Raw genomic sequence first — 20,749 nt, 5'->3', positions numbered from 1 at the left:
TGGGCCAAAAAAAAAATCAGAAGAGTATTTAGCAGGTGAAAAGACAGAAAGTGAGACAAGCTTAAAGATATTAAAAATAATTTTAAATTTGTTAATACATAAATTGTAAGCCACGTATGATCATGGTAAAAAGATTCCAGGTTCATATCTTAGTTTAATTGGAATTTTAAAAATAAGTAAACAGAAAGGTTCATATTTAACTGCATGGCATATATATTGTTGATAGAAGTAATAATGAAATATTACTATTCTGAGAAACAGTTTCAAATAATTAATGTGAAATATGGATATAGATGTGATTGATGCTTAGACATGTGTAGGCTATTGAATATCTGAAGTTCTGAATAATCACTACCTTTTTGTCTTACAAATTTGTAACCTGAAACTCATTGTAAGCAAAAGGTTTTTCTAAATTTTATCTATTTTTAGACGATGATTTCTGCTAAGTTGGGGTCATAGTATATGGGAAGGGAATAAGCTGGTTTTCAACAGCTGTTAGTGTCTGAGGAAAAAAAAGAAGTCTTGGGCCAACTGCACTCTAAAGCACTTCAAAGCACAAGTCAGGAAATTCTGTACCAAACACCAACCAGAACCCAGGAGGAATACCAGTTCTGAGCTCTAAGGCCCAGGACAAGGCAATTTCTCATACCACCAGCCAACAGTTGTTTTCATCCATAAAAGGGCCTGTGATCGAAACAAAGCTGTCTCTATATTATATAAGATTGTATAAATACTAGATGCAAACTCTTCAACCCTTAGAGTACTAGAAAAGATTCTTTTTTTCCCCACCGGCCATGCATTTTGCATGACCTTTGTCCTATAAGCTCAAAGTTGCGGGACTCTATGTTGGTCCAATTCCACTTCTAACAATTCATTCTTGAGGGTATAAAAAAACTAATGGGTAGAAAAAGAGCACAGTGACTAAAGAGATCAAAATAATCTTGTAATACTTCATGATAAAATAGAATCAAACTGACAACTGATGTTGAAAATGGACTTTATGAGTAAAAGAAAACTGACAGGTTTTTCCTCTAATTTAGGATATCTGTAGTAATCTGAAGCAGCATTTCTGCAAATAACTTATTAAAGATGATTAAGTGTGCTGGTTAAAGTGATGGTAATGTTTCTCTGAAGATATACTCAAGGTCAAATCAAATAGACTTGACCCATAATCAAATATAATAATACCTCTATTTATTGCAATTTTAAGAACATTCCTTTGCTATAGTAACTATAGAGCAATAAAAATAGCACATTTATGACCTTCCATGTTAATTATTTTTTCATCATAATTATCATCTGTGGGCCAGTATTACCTGTCAACAGCTTATGAAATGTTTGAATTTCCACAAATTTTGTTCTCGGTTACCTCTGATATCCTACCTCTTACAGTTAATGATGCGATTTGATCAAAGTTGAAATTTTGGATTTTAAGATCTGATCATACCTTCATCAGATAGACCCCACCAGGCAAAGGGCTCAGGCCCAGGTAGCACCACTTGGAATCCTTCCAGAACCAAAGACAAGCACGTAAGTATAAAATTGCAAAAATGTTCACTGTTGCACATGTGGTGATAAAGCCTAGTGTGTATTTTTAGAGAAGAAAGATATAAAGAATCACATAGAAGCTTGTAAATGTTATGCACTGTAAATCTAAGGTTATTGAATTAGCTATTTCTTTTTCTGTAACAGTATTAAAGACTTGCTAATCTATGTCTAGTTCTGTTATGTGAACAATATTTTTCTTAAAAAGCAATTGTTAGATCACTATAATCTGGCATTTGTGTCAAATATAGCCATGGCTAGAACCAAAAAAAGTGGGTTATTTTCCCTGTACTGTACTAGCAATTCCAGTGATCAAAAATTGCTAAATCTCAATTTTCAGTGAGCAAGTCCCGTGTCAGTCTCTCTCTAAACAGCCTTATTGACAGTCAGTTGCTTAAGTCAGAAGTAGGAACCCACAATTGCCAAGCCCCTCCTTCCTTCTCCTTTTCCCCCATGCAATCAATCATCAAGTGCAGTATTCCCAATTATACTTATTTAATGTTCATTAAGTCCATAATCCTCTCCACCACCAGTCAGTACTTTATTTGGGGGCCTCACTCTTCTTGTTTAAATTATAAAGGGGTCCCATGATCCTGTAGTTGCCTAGAGCATTCCTCCATCTTCAGAGGCAGGGTGGAGAATTGATTTGGATCTTAGCTCTGTCACTTTCTAATTCTGTGGATATATTCATTTGTTAACTCAAGAGAATATTATAATAAACAATTTCTACAATGCTGTGAACATACTTACCGTGATGACTGGCATAAGCTCAACAAATGTTTAACAAATTTAAGTTACATCTAGACCTCACTGTGGAATGCAGATTCATGTGGTTGTTGAGCACTTGAAATATGGCTTTTCCAAATTAAGATTCATTTTAAGATTAAAATGCATACCAGATCTCAAAGACTTCTTGTGAAATTAATGAAGATTTTCATTGACTACATGTTAAAATAACAGTGGTTGGATACATTGGGCTAAATAAAATATATTATTAAAATTAACTTTCTTTCCTTTTTACTTTTTTAATGCAGATGCTAGAAAACTTAAAATGACCTATGTGGTTTACATTGGACAGTGCTAAGCTAGAGGGTGTCATTTAACTTTTTCTCTCTTTTATTCCCTCCCCTTGCAAATAGGTACCAAATTACATATATATCTGTCAAAATGATGTAGGACCTAAAGTCTCTCTGTAAGTTGATCCTTTTGACCCCATGATTAGGAGCTTCACAATGTGGTACCACACCTGGAAACCTCCAGAACAAGATCTCAAGGAAACACAGGAAATTCCTGAAACAGCAAAACCCCCTATGTGAAGACGTCTGTTATTCCTTTGTGTATCAGGAGCATCACTGTCAATTAACTGTTGATACACTTAAAACACCTTGGTTGGCAATGTCCTTTTTGAAAAAAGAAGAGCCAGGTGTGTTTTTCAGGATGAACTAGACAATGCTGTCACAAGTTTACCTCAAAAATGTCCTGCATATCGTGGCAGTGGTTGGCTCTCCAGGCAGCAGTTGGCGCTGTGAATCAGTCATCTCAGCATGTGTCTCCAACATCCCACAGCAGGGGAAAAAAGAGGTGGAGGGTCACATGCCTGGTGTTATATACTTTGAGGCAGAGGTGGTAGGTGCCACTTCTGCTCACAGCTCAGGGACCAGAACAAAGCCATGCATACCTGAGAGAGGACCAGAAAATATTCTGAAGCACATGGCTATTTGGTGAGCAGTAAATGCTTCTGTTACAACAGGTTTTGACAAACTTCAAATGTACTCCTACTAGGCCTACTTCACACTGCTAAACTCTATACTTCCTGTTTCTCGATGGCATCTTATGCTGATGTTTTCTATCACAGTGTCTGGCACAAAACAAGAGCTCAATACATATACTTAATAGTGCATTTAGATCTAAGAGTTTCACTTTATCATAAGATTTTAGTACCCATGTGGCTATTGGGCCACATCAGGAAAATGTAACTGCTTCTACAACTGCAAAGAAGATTTAACTAATTGTATGCTCATCCCAGCTTCAGGTTTTTGTTTTGTTTTGTTTGCTCGCTTCTTTTTATTTTATAATGTTTGCTTTGTTTTTTGCCCTTGAGCAGAGGTTCATTTCTAATTTTCACTGGAATTAGAACAACAGTTGTGTCCATATGCAATAACAGTGTTTCAAATTTTTTGGGGATTTGCCCACAGCGTCTGCAGTCATATTGCGACACCAGTTGTGATGCCAATCTCTGTAAATCAGACTTATTCCCAGTGAGACATTATATATTTTTGCAGCCAATACTATCTATTTTATAGTGATTTATAGCATTGTCTCTGAAGAGGATACTTTGGTTGTGTCTTGTTTTCATCAGTTTTCAACACTTTGATTGTGGCCAGGTTAATTAATATTTTTGTGTCTAGGTTTCCTCATCTCTAAAATAAAGACGTTTATTTCTATAGCTTCATGTTGACAATTAAATTATATAATTTATGTTACTCAACTAGCAAGCAAATTGATGTACAGTGTATTTATAAATGATAGATACTATCTTTATGTTAATTTTTATTATTGTCATCATTATCATCAATTTTCAGGTCCATGTTCTGACTAAAAAGAAGCCACACTCTGTCTAAAACAATCTTTGTAAGAAAATTTTGAAGTATTTACTTATATCTAACCATTCATTCCATCTTTTCTCCCAAATAACACTCTAATATCTTGAGACATCTTGTCTAGGGCCAGATTTCATAAATGTTTGTGAGGCAGGAGAATAGGGTCCAGAGGCAGGAAACCTAAAGCCAATTCACACTGACTTCCTAGAACTAAATCTAAAGGAAAATCCCAACTTTCCTCGCCCAAGTAACAAAAGGATCAGAGGCTATATTCCCTTTGCAACCTGCCCCTTTTCTGCCTGGCAGATGAAAAATGAAAAGTACCTATGATTGGTCCCCTCCCGCGACCAGTCAGACTGGTCTTCATTTACTTAGGGCGTAAACGGAGTAACCAATGGGAAAACTCTAGAGGGTATTTAAACCCCTGAAAATTCTGTAACCGGTGGTCTCCAGCAGGTTGCTCAATCTTGCTGCCACTCTGTGGGGTATGCAGTTGTTTCAATAAATCTGTGCTCTTCCTTTGTGGTTTTATTTGTGCTTTTTGTCCAACTCTTTGTTCAAAATGCCAGGAACCTGGAAACCCTCCACAGGTAAAACTTGTTGATCAAATAAATAATATGCTAATGATAAATGTAACTTTAGTTACCAACATTTTTAATTAAATGATTATACATTTAGGTTGTACATATTTCACTTGACTTTTCCACTTCCTTCAAAGTAATAGTAAAACAAAAACTCTTGGCATATAAAACCTGGAATTTGAGATGCCTGACAAAAATGCTTCATGTGGCCAAAAGAACTATTAAATTCTAAAGAAAAAGCCATATGTCATTTCTTATCTAAAGCACTTTGGATAAATTTTTAGAGGAATTTGATTTTAGGTTGTACAGGATCTAGCCATTAGTTCAAAAGTAATGAACTGTTCTGTAACAACAGAGGTTTAGTGAGATAATAACTACCTGGCTAACCCTAACCTCAATTATAGTGTAATATGCAACTCACTTAACTCCAAATAAATAAGCATACTAACAATGAAATAAAATACTCATAAAACGAATAACATAGAACTTGAGATTTAACATCTATTTACATCATTTATGCTTGATTCATATAGTGAGTATATATAAGCTATGCCGAAAATAAGCTTAATGTACTGCTTAGTGCTGACTAAAATGTACATTCCTTTATAATTGAATCCCTAGTTCCAAAAATGTTTTGTGGTGATTTACAGTACAATTTGATAAAATGTAAACATAGAATAAAGACTATAGATTAAATAAATACTAAAGGTCAATACATTATAGACTAAAGTGTAATATAAAATAAAGACATGAGAACCTTCTGAAGGAGAAGTTTCCAAACCTTAAATATCAGAAGAAACCTCTGGCTTTTGTTTTGTTTGTTTGTTTTTAGGAAATGCATCGTAGCACACAGCTATGTAAGGACAGTGAGAACCAGAGCTATCAGGATGGACACAGGTCAGGGGCACCAAGCACCACTTGCTCAGTGTTTTTTCCCTTCTCCTCACAGCCCACAGGCTCAGAGTGGCACCTACAAAGAAACAAATGGATCTTGAGACACAACCTAAAAACCAAACACTAATTTCTCCAATATATGTAATATAGCCAGTGAAATAGCCCCTCAAATGCCATACCTGTGTTTTCTTGGTCTCTTAATTCATTTGATAGGTACATTCTTGGGGCAAATATTTGAGCAACTTTTTTTTTTTTTTTTTTTTTCAGAGACAAGATCTTCCTCTGTCTGGGGTGAAGTGGTGCAATCATAGCTCACTGCAGCTTCAGACTCCTGAGCTCAAGTGATCCTCCTGCCTCAGCCTCCCTGGTAGCTGGGACTACAGGTGTGTACCACCACATTCAGCTAATTTTTTAAAATATTTTATAGAGATGGGTCTTACCATGTTGCTCAGGTTGGTCTCAAACTCCTGGCCTCAAGCCATCCTCTCACCTTGGCCTCCCAAAGTGCTGGGATTACAGGTGTGGGCCACCGCACCCTATTTTCCTTTATTTTTGTCTTCAGCTATTTAGTTATTAATTCCTTCCAGTTTTCTAAGTTTTGTTTAATATATAAATATAGATTGCCTAAAACCATGAATGTAGAAATACTTTTAATGCAGAAAAATTTAACCTAATACCCTTGTATTTATCAAGAGTCAATTTTTTTTAAAAAAGGGACATCTCTGTAAGGCCTGAACAGCAAAATGTTACTTAGTGGAATCTAGAAAAATCAAATCCCCATAGAATTCAGTGCTAGAAAAACAGAGCCTAACAAAAAGGGAACAAAGGACATGAATTACTGCATTATCAAAGTAGAACTATTTATGATCAAGAAATATTAAACTACTGGAGACTTACTTGTAATAAAAATGAAAGTTAAAAAAGATAGCATTTTCCACCTATCAAATTAATAACCATTAAAAAACAAATAGGTTATGATGAGAAGGATTTTGGAAAATAATAAATGTTTTACACTTCTGGGAAGAGTGTAATTAGAACATATCTAGTGGAAATTTTAGGAGTAAGTAAAATGCTAACTTTAATCCAATAATTGCAGATGAATTAATATAGTGAAAGGAAATAATTAGATATATCAAATGATGTACATACAATTATATCTCTGAAGTGATACTTATTATACTGAAATATGTCAAACAATAAAAATGGATTAAATAAATTATGGTAAATCATGATAAATACAGCCTAACTATTAAAAATCATTTTCTAAAATAATGAAGAATATGGAAAATCAATCATGATATAATGCTGAGAAAGAAAGCAGGTTACAACCATATAATTCAAACACACTCACACCATACATGTTTTGCTGTATTTATTGCATATATATTTGACTTCAAAGACACACTCAAAATGACAACAATTTGAGCTTGTTAATACTATCTCTAGTTGGTGAGATTAGTGGATATTTGTATTGTTTCTAACAGTCTCAAAATGGTTTTACAATTTTTTATAGTGAATGTGTACACTTTATTATCAGGAAAACGCCTTTGTTATTTCTAAATATTTAAAGGATGTCCTATGTATTAGAAAAAAATCTGTAGTGGCTCAAGTCAACTTTTCACATGTTGAATAACATTGGCCAGCAGCTGTGTTAAAGCCATTGATTATCTTTAATGAATCTTTGCCTTTGAAACTATTGTTTCTCTTTCTAAATAACATCCATTACTCTAAAATTGTATTGTTGTGCTACCTCCAATTTGGCACTAATCCGAACCAACTCAAATGTGAAGGATTCAATGGTCTGCCTCTGCAGTAAGGTGAAGCATATGGAGTGCATTACACTTAAGACCAAGAGTTTATACTGGCTGGTTGGTAGTATCTGGGGGTATAAACCAGGGTATTGTCTTGGACAAATATAGTTATTTAATAGTTTGAGTTATGGTAAATTGAAACCAATTCTTCTCCCATGTGTAAAAGTTGAGACTGGGGCAGGGACATTTTTGGGTTTTTTTGCTATGATAGGGTCTAATCTTTAGTGGGAGTCAGAATGGCAGCAAGTGTTCTCAAAAGAAGGGATGACAAGGAAAAGTTCAGAGTATCACATGACACCTTCTATTACCTATGAGGCATGAGCTGTTGCAGTGCTGAAGCACAAGTTTACAGAGTTCAGGGTCTTGAGATTTTTACAGAAATTTCAAACAAAACTCATAGTGTTACTTTTTCTCCTGAGTTGATAACATTTTGCAAAATACAGATATTTAACTAACAATCCAAAAATAAGCACATTCAAATTTCTAATACGTAACCAAAGAAATAGTCTTTTCTTAATACTAAAAATATTGCATGAAAAAAACAGTTTAACATCCGTTTGTAGTAAATATCCTCTTCCTCTCCCTCTCCCTATCCTTATCTTCCACCCTCTCACTCCCTCACCTCTTCTCTCTCTCTTTCTCTTGCAAATGATTTAGATACTGTTATTGATGTCTCTAATATGAAAATACTCTTGGCATAATGAGAGCTTAAACTGTACTTAAAGTCCACTGAAATGTAAAGTTAAAAACAAATCTTAGACTCAGATGGAAGCGACTTTAGAGATCATCTGATTCAATCCTCTTTATTTAAAAAGAATTCAGGGGCTATTTGCAGCATATGAATGACCTATAAAGTCACAAGTTAAATTAGAAATTAGTAGTAATTTGTTAAGAGGCTGTGACAAAATTTAAATTTCATATAGTCAACAAATCTGATATAATTACAAAGTTAATTTGGCTGTTAATATTTTGACCCAAAATTTCTAAGTGACCTCAGTTAATACATATTTATATCTAGAAAGAACTAATTTGAAGATTGAGAAAAATGGAGTGCCCTCATTCATATCAAAATATTTGTATCAAATATTAATATTTTATTGTCCCATTAACTGTTTTTCTTTTTTTCTTTTTCTTTTTTGAGTCATGGTCTTGCTCCATCACCCAGGCTGAAGTGGTGCAATCTCGGCTCACTGCAGCCTCAACCTCCCGGGCTCAAGCAATCCTCCCACCTCAGCCGCCGGAGTAGCTGGGACTACGGCCACATGCCACCACACATGGCCAATTTTTAAAATGTTTTGTAAAGAGGAGGTCTCACTATGTTGCCCAGGCTGGTCTCGAACTCTTGGGCTCAACTAATCCACCCACTTCAGCTTTCCAAAGTGCTGAGATTATAGGCATGAACCACCATGCCTGGCCAATAATTTTCATTTAAGAAAAGTAAATAGCAAATATTTTAAATTGGCTATAAATTATTATATTATCTCAAAGTCCCATAATTCACTAAGGCATCAGTCATTCTTATACTTTAAAATAACTTTTTGGTTCATGCCATGAGAAACCATATATAGAAAACATTTTCTCATAAAATAATTAGCCTATACACTAGGAAGAATTTGATCAATGATGTTCATTGAATATATATTTATATATTTTTCTTTTTTTTTATTTTTTTTGAGATGATGTCTCACTCTGTAACCCAAGCTGGAGTGCATTGGCGTGATCTCAGCTCACTGCACCCACTGTCTGCTGGGCTCAAGCAATTCTCATGCCTCAGCCTCTTGAGTAGCTGAAACTAAAGGCACACGCCACCACACCCAGTTAATTTTTTTTTTGTATTTTAGTAGAGATGGGATTTCACCATATTACCCAAGGTGGTCTTGAATTCCTGAGCTCAGGCGATCTGCCCACCTCAGCCTCCCAAAGTGCTGGGATTACAGGCGTGAGCCACTGCACCCAGCTGGATATATATTTTTTGTTGCAAAATGATGATGGAACTGAAAGGTTTGTGGCAAAAATTGCAGTTATAAGGAAAAGAGGTTCATGTTTCCACGGGTATAAAAATGGGCTACCAAGTATGTGACCTTAGCTACCGTCATGAACTGGGTGTTATCTGACCCATCAACCCATCAAGTTGGTGTATGAAATAACACTCCATCATCAAATGGAAGTGGTATATTTGTGATCTGGCCCTAGCAGGCTGTGAAGGCACAAGTCAGTTACATGAAGAAGTGGACCAAATGTCCCAGGTCTCCGCTCCTGCTACCCTGGCTTCTCTCTCTCAGCCTGCACCTGTGGTCTCATGGAGTTCCCAATGATCACTTGACGGAAGAAGAGAAGACTAGGGCCTGGTTACAAGATGTTCTGTGTAATACTGAGGCATCACCCTAAAGGGGACAGCTGCAGCAAAAATAGAACAAAAAGGTTTCGAAAGGGCACATTTGCTCACTGAGCTGGGACATGTATTGTCTCCTGCCCTTGGACATCAGCACTCCTGGTTCGCAGGCCTTTGGACTTTGACGAGGATTTCCATCATGGCTTCTCCTTGTTCTCAGGTCTTTTGACTCAGACGTCTTACGCCATTGGCTTTCCTGCTTCTCCAGCTGGCAGATCCTGGGACTTCTTGGCCTCCATAATCATGTGAGCAAATTCCCGTAATAAACTTCTCTGTATTTGTTTGTGTGTGTGTTTGTGTGTGTGTATTCTGTTGGCTCTGTTTCTCTAGATAATCCTAATTCAGATGGAGGAAAACATATCATTTTATCTGATAGTCAATAGTGTATCTCTCTTTTGAACTTGACTTCTTTTGTCTCTATTAAAAACTTTTATTGTATTTGATACATAGTGGCTGTAATAAGAGGAGTTTTTTAAATATATATTAACATAGTGATCAGAATATTTGACTCTAAAGTAGGCCATATATTTAACTTTTAATAGGTCAGATACGGCTTGGGTTTAAAGGTGAGTACAATAAATTTACACTTTAAAATTTCTCATCAACATTTCCAAAGAAGATATCAAGAATACGAATATGTACTTGTGTACGTTTTTTTCAGTTAAACTTATGTTGCTATTTGACAATAGTTTTCATGAAACACTTGAATAATTGTGAATTTAAGTAGCAGTTAAGAGACAATGTGGCAACATTTCCTGGGGAGACCAGCCAGCTACCTGATGGCAGGTTGATTCCATTGAATCACTTTCACTATGAAAGTGTCCACATTTTGTCCTTACTGGACAAAACTCAACTCTAGATATGGATTTTCCTTCCTTGCAGGCAGATTTTGCCAAAACTACCACCTGTAGACGTATAGAATGCCTTATCCACGGTCATGATATGCCATACAGCATTGCTTCTGATAAAGAAATTCACTTCACAGCAAAAGAAAGTGTGGCAATGGGCTCATGCTCATGGTATTCACTAGTTTTACCACGTCTCCAACCATCCTAAAACAGCTGCCTTAATAGAATGGTGGTTTGGCCTTTTGAAGGCTCATTTACAGTGCTAGTTAGGTGACAATACCACTTGACCAAGTTCTCCAGAAGGCTATACATGCTCTGAATCAGCATCCAATAAATGGTGTTTTTTTGGTTTTGTTTTGTTTTTCTATAGTAAGGATTCACAGGTCCAGGAATTAAGAAGTAGAAATGAGAGTGGTACAACTCGCAATTACCCCTAGTGACCTATTAGCAAAATATTTTTTTTGTTACCGTGACTTTGTGCTCTGCTTGCCCAGAGGTCTTAGTCCCAGAGGGGGGAATGCTTCCACTAGGAGACACAACACTGATTCTATTGAACTGGAAGTTAAGACTGCCTCCTTAACACTTTGGGCAACTCATGCCTCTGAGTCAACAAGAAGGGAGTTTTGGTGTTGACTAGGGAAATTGAACTGGACTACCAAAAGAAAATTGGCCTACTCCACAATGGAGGTAATAATGAGCATATCTTAAATATAGAGGCTTCCTTAGGACTTCTGCTAGTATTACAGTGCCTGTGATCAAGGTTAATGGAAAATTACAACAACTTCATCTGAACAGGACTACTAATGGCCCAAACTCTTCAGGAATGGTTTGGGTCACCCCACCAGGTAAAGAACCATGACCAGATAAGGTTCGTGCTGAAGCAAAGAGCATACATAATGGGTAGTAGAAGAAGGTAGTTATAAACACCGGCTATGACAACAGGACCAGTTACAGAAACTAAAACTTTGTCACGAGTATTTCCTCCTTATTTTGTTATGAATATATTTTTCTTATATATATATTAAGCAAATATCCTTGTTTTCTTTTTTCTCTTATTCTCCTGTTATGTAACATAAGATATTTAACTCTATATCAGTATTTAGTATTGTTAATTTTACATCATTGTATTTAAGTTATAAAATATTAGAAGGATAAATATTACTTAAGGACTGTATCTCCTCTGGAAGGGATTAGTGGATTTTCCATTTTATGCAAGATAGTTGTATTATATAAGGCAGAATTATGGCCTTGTTATTGTCTTTATTTGGAAACTAAGTATGGTTAAAGGACATGCATATGGGTGCCAAGGAGACAAGGGTGAATTGTGATGGTGAATGTTATATATCAACTTGACTCAGCTAAGGAATGGCCAGATAGCTGGTAAAACATTATTAATGGGTATGTTGATGAGGGTGTTGCTGGAAGACATTAGCATTTGAACCAGTAAAAAGAGTAAAGAAGACTGCCTTCATCAATGTGTGTAGGTTTGAAATAATACAGTTTATAGGAGGATGTGTTAAGCACAAATGCCCACAATTGTTTTCTTAACATGATAGGTTTTAACAATTATATGACTTGCAAATAACACTAACTGTATGCCATAAAAGACATTATATTTTTAGTCAAAATATGTCTAGGCCAGAATTATTAAATAAAATAAAAATCATTCTATATTTCTTGAAGACAGGTATTACTGATTTATCTGAGGGATAATTTACATATGAAGCATGTATATTCCACTACTATGTTTAGTACAAATAAAAATTATGAAATCAATTTAATAATTTATTTCTATAGTGAAAATCCCAGGGTAAAAATCAACAAATATACTTTGAAATATAAAATATATTTCTATACATTTGTAAAACAGGGACCAATGCTTACTTCAGTAGGCAATAAAACATACACAGATTATTACACTCACCAGCATTTGGTTATATTGGTTCTTGTTTGAAATAAGTGACAACTGTTTATCAAAACATATTTTTCTGGTTCAACTTTTCCCATATAGACTTCATAATTTTATTTTAAGTACATATAAATTATATATAAATGATTACTAAAACATTTCAGGTTTGTATGTTAGGTTCAATTACTAAACACTAATCTAGCTGTGCAAGAAAATTGTTCACCATCTAATAATTCAAGTAAACTAAAACTAGATAAAATCCCAATGGAAGATCTAATGAGGTGCTCAGTCATAAAGGTATAGACAGATTTTAAAAGTATAGACAGATTCCTCTCCTGAGAAAACTTGTTGGATTTCTAGGAAGACAAGATTTACACATATATACAAGAATATATATAGTCTTCTGTAATTCATAAATTGAGGGAGAGAGGAGAGTGTGGAGAGAGAAAAAGAGAGAAATAGAGACTTTACATGTTAGAGTGGCCTGCAAAAGGTCTCTAGGAAGATAAAACAGCACAAATTAGAAAGGAGTTTGAAATTTCATTTGGAGAGAATGCTTGTGCATTGTTTGAGGCCGAAAGTTAGGTAAGAATTATCAATTGATTGTATTTTAGGATTGAAAAAGTAGTTATTGGTGGCCATGCAGTTCATCCCCCTGGGAGTAGGAGATGTTGTTGTATTTGACAGAATTAGAAATATCAAAAAGAATCTAGCTAGAGAGGAAAGTGGTGAGTGCTTATGTATTATGTATTTAATACATACAATTCAAGTGGATGGTTGCGTATCGAATATATTCCTTTATTTGATGAGTTGGAATTTGCATTAGAAGTAAGGATAAAATTAAGGCTTGATTGTTAAATGATCATTAAGACTATGATTTTAAATAAGCTTTCTGAGATGGCATAGAGTGACAATACAAAAATAATGGCTCCTCCTCTAGGTAGTCTCACTCTCAGGAAGAAAGAAAAGGATGAAACCTCATAAGGAAGGTTTGTCAGAGAAATGATTAGAGAAGCAAGGAGCAAGCAAGCACAATATCCAGGAAGCCACGAGGAGAGAAAAATTCTGGAAATGGGTGATGAAGAGTTTCAAGTAGAGATATTGTGGAAGATACTATTTGAGAAAGGCCTCAGGGAAGGATGTGGTTAACAGTACAGAGAATGTTTCATCAGAGCAGCAGAGGACCCAGAAGACAGCAAGAAAAGAGAAAACAGATGCAGGGCTTTTCAGAAATCTAGATACGAACAGGAAAAAAAGTAATGCAGCTATCTAAAAGAGAAGCAAAGACAATGAAAATGTTTTTGCTATTGTTTATTTGCTTTGTCTTAAGAAATAATCCTTAAGAAATTTAGGTTGAAGGAAAGAAACTGATTATGTTGCCATCGCTTGGTACATGTCTGGGCTCAGTATATATGGAGTGGATAATTGAGAAATAGTTGGGAATGGCAAAAATTATGAAAACAGTTATATTTTTGGAAGTCACAGAAGGTGAATACAAGTGGAGAATTTCCTTTAAATGAAAAGAGAGAGAGAGAGAAACATGCTACTTTAAAAATAATGTGACCAGGTGTGGTGGCTCACACCTATAATCCCAGCACTTTGGGAGCTGAAGCAGGCGGATCATAAGGTCAGGAGTTCAAGACCAGCCTGGCCAACGTGGTGAAACCCTTTCTCTATTAAAAATACAAAAATTATCTGGGCTTGGTGGCGGGCGCCTGTAATCCCAGCTACTCAGGAGGCTGAGGCAGGTGAATCCTTTGAACCTGGGAGGCGGAGGTTGCAGTGAGCCGAGATGGCGCCATTGTACTCCAGCCTGGGTGACAGAGTGCGATTTTGTCTCAAAAAAAAGTAAAAATCTTGATTTTTTTTTCCATATGCTGGGATGGGATTATAGAGTTTTGAAAAAATTATCACTTTGGTATTAAATAATAATATGTTGCTTGGCAGTCTTGGTTTCTCTGATCCATGTATGTTTCTCTTTTTGACCTTACTATTTTAAAGATGCTTGAATTTGGTATATATAGCATTCTGTTTATGTATCTATAATTAAATCTAAAATAAATAATAAAATCAATAATACATAACCCAATAGATAAATTTTCTGCTATGTAATTCTGTAATAGAAATATGCACATCAAGTTTCTGACCAATAAGAACTTGGTAAAGAAAGCTAACTAAATATATATCTCATTAGGATTTCAGGAAATTGTTACACATCCAATTTTAGGTACATATCAGAATACAGTGCTAAGCACTACAAGTCATGAATTTTACAAAAGATTTACTCTTTCATACAAATATGTAATTTACTTTGTTAACTTTAAATCACTTCAGCATCTTTCTAAGAATGTATTCATTTGGAATTGACCAGTGAGTTCTGTCAAGCAACACTCATATTTGTTCAAACATTAGGACAATGCATTTTCCCAATATTATCTTACAGGAAACAGGATGCCATAGTTTGAATCATTGAATCTTTACATAGTCTGATATGGCTCATTCCCTCAGTTACTTTATTTTTAGCTGTAAACCACTATTCAGAGAGACATGTTAATCTGAAACAATGTCAATTAATGCTTTTAATGTTTATGATTATTATAAATTTATAATTAAAAAGGAGAAAAAAATTTAATAAATTTTTAAAAATTTTTCCGAGGAAATTACCTCAGAATAACTGTAAAGAAATCTTTTAAAGATTACTTAAAAATAGGGAATGGTGAAGTTGTGAGATCAAGCATATATAAATTTCACGAAAAACGAAATGTTAATATTTTGTAAATTGGTATAAGAATTGAGACAAAATATTGAGTGAGATAATTTTGCAGCTCTGTGTCTCTTTTAAAAGGAGGTGAGGTTTATGTACTCTTGAAAACTGCCTTGGAAGACTCAAGACATGACTCCAGTATGGACCATGAATGAATCAACTGGTGTTGAAAATGCATATTAAAGGAGTAAATAGTATCCTATGACTTCTGTAACAAATGACCACAAACTATGTAACTTAATAGGATATGATTCTGTGAGAGTTCTTGAGGCTAGATGTTTGAAATCAAGGTGTTGGCAGAGCCGTGCTCCCTTTGATGGCACAGGGGAAATATCCTTGGTTGCCTCTTCCTGGCTTCTGGGGGCTGCTAGAAATCCCTGGTGTTCTTTGACTGCAGCTACAACCCCCTGCCTCCATGGTTACATAGCCTTGATTACTGTGTTTCTCTTCTTACTACAACACCAGTCATATTGAGTTTAGAGCCCACTCTAATCTTATATGGCCTCAACTTAACTAATTATCTCTGTAAATACAATATAAAGCCATGGAAACTAACATATAAGAAGGAATCAATGGAACACCAATGAAGCATGCTATACATACTTCATCAACTGAAGGTAATGAAAATTCCTACGGAAGGAAAATTACTACTATAATGAAAATTACATGAGAAATTGAAAACCAAGGGACTGAGGTCATTGAAAACCCTGACCAATGTTTTACAACCTTTGAAATAAAAATCTAACTATAATACATGATATAGGAGGATTCTCCACTAGAGTTCACACACTTAAAGTAAGTAAAATAGATACAAGGCATTTGACTTTTATTCACCACACCTGCTCAATAGGAAAATTTCAGGGTCTGCCCCTGCTGGAATTTCTATGAGATTTTTTAAAAATGTATTTGCTTTGAGCATAAAATCTTCAGATTTAACAATTTATAATTATTTACACTCACTTTATGTGCAGAATAATTTGAAAGCTTGGGTAACCTTTAGTGCAGAATTTGCTCTGCCCAAGTTAAGTTCCTCCCCAAAAACCAGGGCTAATCAGCCAATGTTTCACATTCAGTTTAGTCCATTTTCACTGAGACATACACAAGTAGTTCTAACAAACAGTTTATTCTAGAATCTTCCATTTCTCTTAGCCATAAAATTCTACCATTTGTCAAATTTTAGAAAGTTCATCTCGTAAATATATCTTGGCTCTTTCTTTTTTCTCTTCATAATTATCTCTATACCTGAGTCTGTAAAATAACTTCTATATTCTTTATATATCCTAGCTTAGGATTCTTCAAATCCAACCTACATGTTACTATCAGAAGAATAAAACCCAAATCTGGTTATGATTTCTTATGCATATATAAAATGCACACACACTGCCTGGCATATATAAAGATCCTACTTTAAGGTAGCTGCATGTTTCTGTCTTTTAAAATCTGCTTCCTAAATTGCTGCAATCCTACTCATTACCTTGACAATGAAAATTCTTTGCCTGATGAATTGATTGGATGAATTCACTGCTGAGAAACCCAGACTCAAAGTGGCTTAACAAGAAGAACATTTTAAATCTCACATCACATGAAGCTTAGAAACAGCGTGGGGTTCTAGTTTCTAATACCTCAAGTTTCCAGCCCTGCTTCTCAGGTTTTCTTGACTCTGCCTGTAACCCAGTATAGCTAATTATTCTCAGTCTGGCTTCTCTCATGGAGCAGCAACCATGAAACATACCTCTCACCATCCATCTGGTTGCAGAAAAGATTTTTCTCTTTTCCATGGAGTTGAAGAAAGTTTCTCCTTGATTTAAATTTGCTTAGATTCATCTACTTCTGAGCCAATAATAAAAGAAGGAATAAAATTACTATGATAGGTTTATCAATACCTGGAGAATAATTATCTAGTACATAATGAATATTGAAGAGTCAATTGCATATTTCATGTAACATATTCGATTTTTGCATGTTATTGCTCCAGATTTGCCTACACATATTCTAAATACTAATCACAACAACCACTTCCTGTTCCTTAAATGTGTCATGTTCTTCCTCCCCTTTAGTCATTATTTCCTTTTTGCCAAGAATGACCTTCACCATGTCTTCATCTGACTTATCTCAAGCATTCTTGAAAGCTTAGTTTAAGCATCACCTTTCCTAGATATATTGCCCTGTTTCTACCAGATGGAATCAAGAGCGCCTTTCTTATCACCTCGCTTGCCTCAAGCACAGTCCTTCTCAACCTCCTGAAAATTAGGATTACTCTGTAGACCATTTCAAAATTCTGATGCCCTGGAACCGTGTCCAGACATCTGATTCAACTGGTTTGCGGAAGAGCCTGGACATGAGATTTATTTGTTTTTAAGTTCTCAGCTGGTTCTAATGTGAAGTCAAGATTTAGAACCCTGCTCTCGATCACTTGCCATATCCAATTATTAGGAAACAGTTCTTTCTCCTCTACTAGGGTTTTAGTTTTTGAGGATGTGACTATGTTTTCTACGTTGGTAGCCTAAGTACCTAAAAGAACGTCTGATATAATGTTGGTGCTCAAAAGTTTGTTGATTGAAAATAAATGCTGAGTTTCAAAAGACAGTTTTTTAAAATTCAATTTAACAGTTGTAAACCAAATGTCTTCTGTGTGCTAAACTCTATATAAGCTGTTGGTATACATGGTAGATAACGTAGAGTCAGGTTTTAGTACAATTAATTTTCAGTTAGGTGCTAACAAGTTGGCAATTATGATCACAGTGTTAGTAGCATCAGGCCACTACATCTTAAATTACTCTTCCAGACCTGTGACCTTCAATCTAATGCAGCAAGTCATTATTTCTTTAAATAATATTCCATTATCTTAAGTAATAGGTTGCATAATTAAAAAAATAAATTAGGTCTTACAAGTATATACTTACGAGTATGTAAAGTCTAACTATAAATAAGTCCATCCTTTTCTTTTTCTTTTATCCAAATATTTAATTTTTTTTTTGTTTTTACCTAGGCTCCAAACAAAATCTAAAAGGTTTTGCATTGATTTAATATCCAATGAAAGGCAGGTGTTCACTAAATGGAATGAGAAAAAATAAAAGCACCCTAACTACAGAAGTGTCTTTGAACCACAAATTTAAATTTTTAGTGGTTTTACAATCTTCTCAAGCTGTCAATGGAAAAACACGGCTTGACATCGAACACATACCAAGCCAGTAGCATAACTATTTTATAATGTCTGATTGGTCACTGAAAAAAACAGTTTAAAATTCAATCCATGTGATAGAAATGCCACTTGGAAAAAGACCATTCATACTGCAGTGCTGTAGGAAACCTGTGGTTATAACAGTTCCCATTTCATCCAGCAGCAGAAGGGGTTTTAAAGAATTACAAATGGAATGGTTCCTAGAATCCTACATGTTGGGTATTATTAATATAAATTTTATCATCATAAAATTCACTATTAGAAGAAAAAACATTATTTTTTCACTCTCTTGCATTAAAAAACTTCATTTTAAATGATGATTTTTAGGTTTATTTATGGAAATTCTTTGGGACTATCCGTTCATAATTTCATTAGGTCATTCATTCATTAGCTGAAATATGTTGAACACTTGCTATATTGTTTCTCATAGTGGAAAGGGTTGGCCTAGTCATCTGTCCAACTGGCATTTATATTAGTCATGAATTTTGTATTCTATGTGGAAAGTCTGTGTGTAGCTATTAATGGCTCGAGATTGCAGAATTACAGATTACCTGAAACAGAACTGGTTGTTTCAAAGTGTTTATAAGTCATATAACAAAACCTAAGTAATCAAAATAAAGCAAATGTTGAATTTTTTAGATTAGGAACTATTCCGGAAAATTATGAAAAATGAAGTGGACTTCATCCACATTTGGAAATCAGATTTGTCGCACATATCTCAGTATCAGACAAGTTTTGAGGACTGTAAATTTTGAATTTCTAAACTTCTGCTAACTTCAGCTAAATTCGAATTGTCTAATTTTGAGAAATCCAAACTCATTGATTTTCTTGTATGCCTATTTGTCTATCTTACGTCTAGACTTTTCATTATTAATTAGCGGTTTCAGAAGGGTAGAGACAAGGGGGAAAAAAGCATGGACAAGAAAAGACAGCAGGGACAAGAAAAAAAGCATTACACAAATTAACCCATTTATGCCTGAGGTTGCAGTTTCTTGAATTTTTGCAATCAGGCTTTGGCGATGATCTTGAGCAGTAAGATATAAATATCTCCCACATGCTTAGCATTCCAATAATGGAACAATAGGCATAAATTGGGCAGAATTTGCCCAATCTTGGTTATCACCTCTAAAAAATGATTTAATAGAAAATAAGGTTGAAATTAGTGTGAAAGCTTCAGATAATATGTGGATTGCAAGATCTGCTTTATTCCTTTCCCCCCATCATTGCCAAAAGTTAAGAATTAATCCTACATGTAATGATATGAAATTCATTCATGTTCTCATCTGTAAAATAAAAGTTAAGCATTATAATTGACTTTAATAGTTATTATGGTGACGACTAATAAAAATTCCTGCAAGTATTGACAGGGCTTCAAGGATATAGCAGTTATGAGTTGCTAGCTAAAAAGTACTTTGAGACCTGGGCAGTAAGGTGCTTTATGGCTACTTTATTTTTTTAATGTAGTTTGATTTACTTTGTTCTTTAAGAGAAAACATTTTATTAAGGCTTTTCGTTCATGTGTTTTTTAGTTTTTTTTTTTTTTCTTGCAATAGACTTTATTTTTTAGACCAATTTTAAGTTTACAGCAAATTTGATGAGAAAGAATAGAAAATTCCTATATTCTCCTTCCCCACACCTCCAGATACAGCCTCCTCCACTACTAAACATCTAGCATGAGAGTGGTACCTTTCTTACAAAATAAACCTACATTGATACAGTATTTTCACCAAAGTCTTACTTTACATTTGGATTCACTTTCCGTGTTTTATATTCTAAAGGTTTAGATAAATGTATAATAACATGTATCCATCATACAGAATAGTTTCACTGCCCTATCATACCTCTGTGTTCTGCTTGTTCATCCCTTATTTTATCCAAATCCCAGGCAACCACTGATCTTTTTACTGGCCCCATAGTTTTGCTTTTTGCAGAATGTTATATTCTTGGAATTATGCAGTATGTAGCCTTTAAAAATTGGCTTATTTCACTTAGTAATATGCATTTAAGTTTCCTCCATATCTTTTCATGACTCAATAGCTCATTTCTTTTCAGTGCTAAATAATATTGCTTTGTCTGGCTGTACCACAGTTTATTTATCTGTTCATGTACTGAAGGATACTGGTTTGCTTTCAAGCTTTGGCAATTACGAATAAAGCTTCTATAAACATTTGTGGTTTTCAGCTTCTTCAGGTAGATATCAAAGAGTGTGATAGCTGGGTCATAT

At 34.8% G+C, this 20,749-nt stretch overlaps 1 long non-coding RNA gene across 10 annotated transcripts in view; it reads left to right on the top strand.

Moving 5' to 3' along the window:
• LOC134739864 (uncharacterized) overlaps positions 1-20,749 on the top strand; it is a 49,344-nt gene that overhangs the window by 4,894 nt on the left and 23,701 nt on the right. For 7 of the 10 annotated variants that reach the window (XR_010126931.1, XR_010126926.1, XR_010126928.1 and 4 more), the window contains exons 2-5: positions 1,393-1,530; positions 2,685-3,266; positions 5,888-6,003; positions 9,984-10,068. This is a non-coding gene — a long non-coding RNA (uncharacterized LOC134739864). Of the gene's footprint in view, positions 1-1,392; positions 1,531-2,684; positions 3,267-5,887; positions 6,004-9,624; positions 10,069-20,749 lie in introns of all 10 variants that reach the window. The other 3 variants (XR_010126924.1, XR_010126925.1, XR_010126930.1) reach the window with 3 other exon arrangements.

The sequence above is a fragment of the Pongo pygmaeus genome, chromosome 6 (assembly GCF_028885625.2).
Source record: "Pongo pygmaeus isolate AG05252 chromosome 6, NHGRI_mPonPyg2-v2.0_pri, whole genome shotgun sequence".
Taxonomy (NCBI): Eukaryota; Metazoa; Chordata; class Mammalia; order Primates; family Hominidae; genus Pongo; species Pongo pygmaeus.
The sequence above is the reverse complement of the archived record's forward strand: the minus strand, read 5'-3'. Positions and strand labels throughout refer to the sequence as shown.